This window comes from Morone saxatilis, unplaced genomic scaffold, assembly GCF_004916995.1.
Source record: "Morone saxatilis isolate NCDOM2014 unplaced genomic scaffold, NCSU_SB_2.0 Contig183, whole genome shotgun sequence".
NCBI classification, from domain to species: domain Eukaryota; kingdom Metazoa; phylum Chordata; class Actinopteri; family Moronidae; genus Morone; species Morone saxatilis.
In genome coordinates this window covers 2,594-4,327 of record NW_023339744.1, presented here as the reverse complement: position 1 = coordinate 4,327, position 1,734 = coordinate 2,594, and positions in this window count along the sequence as shown.

The window sequence follows — 1,734 nt, the reverse complement described above, 5'->3', positions numbered from 1 at the left end:
CACACACTGAAACACACACACACACACACACTGAAACACACACACTGAAACACACACACAGTGAAACACACACAGTGAAACACACACTGAAACACACACACACACTGAAACACACACAAATATATTTTTCTTCTTACCGTTCAAATCTTCAAACTCTACCTCCATCATCTGTCTGTCTGTAACTGTCTGCCTGTGACAGTCTGTCTGTGACTGTCTCTCTCTCTCTGTCTGTACCTGTCTGTCTGTAACTGTCTGTCTTCTTCTGCAGCTTTTGTAACCCCTCACGTCTTCCTTACCTTTGTGGGCGGGGCGAGGAGGCGCTGAGGTCACATGCAGAGTGTATCTTAGCAACCAGACAGTACAAGTCTCCACCCTCTCGGCCAGAAGCAGAGGATGAACCTGAAGAACAACTTTATTATGACTTATTAATGATACGAATGGCAGATACAGTGGATGGTTGTTGGATTATAATCAATATTATTGTGATATTTGTATTGATTTCAGTTCATTTTTAATGTTTTTATCTAAGGTTGTTTGATTATAATCAATATTATTGTGATATTTGTATTGATTTCAGTTCATATTGAATGTTTTTACCTCCAGGTTGTTGGATTATAATCAATATTATTGTGATATTTATATTGATTTCAGTTCATTTTTAATGTTTTTATCTCAGGTTGTTTGATTATAATCAATATTATTGTGATATTTATATTGATTTCAGTTTAATATTTAATGTTTTTACCTCCAGGTTGTTGGATTATAATCAATATTGTTGTGATATTTGTATTGATTTCAGTTCATATTTAATGTTTTTACCTCCAGGTTGTTGAGCATCAGTAACTGAGAATCTGACAGGATGCAAAACATTTTACTCCAGACATCAGGCTCCGCCTTCCGACCACACGACAGCCAATGGATGGAGGCGCTCTTCAGCTCTGTGACATCATCACAACATCAGAATATTAAACAGTAGCAGAACAGTACCAATATTAATACCAATATCAGTACCAATATTAATACCAGTACCAATGTTAGTACCAGTACCAATATTAACATTAGTACAAATATTAGTACCAGTACCAATATCAGTACCAATATTAATATTAGTACCAATATTAGTATTAATACCAATATCAATATTACTATTGTTTCCACAACTGTTCTGACTCTTCAAATGTTGATTTATTGTTTCTATTAATTAAAAACAGCTCATTTATCGGCTTTAATGCCAAAACATTAGTTTCCCTTTCTGAAGAGCCACAACTACTAACCACAAAGTGCTGCTCTGACAATCAGTGGTTGTTATTAATATGTTTTGTTGTTGTTGTTGTTCCTGCAGTATTGTTCCAAGTCTCCTGACAGCGGATTAGCTCCGCCCCCTAACTGAATGAGTACAGGTAATACAGGTGGTAAAGGTGGTATAGATAATACAGGTAATACAGGTGGTAAAGGTGGTACAGGTAATACAGGTGGCTCAGGTACTGAGTACCACCAACTCACCAATCACATTCATCCAGCCCATGTGCTGACACCTGGACAGGTGTTTCACCAGCTCCTCCATGGCAACAGGATCCTCAAAGGCACAGAGAATTCTGGGTAACCTACAGGCTGATATCACTCACCTGTCTGCCTCTATACACTACGTACACACCTGAAGCAGAGAGACAGGTAAACACAGAGACAAATAGACTAGCACAGGTAGGACAAACTCACAGACAGGTAGACGGACTC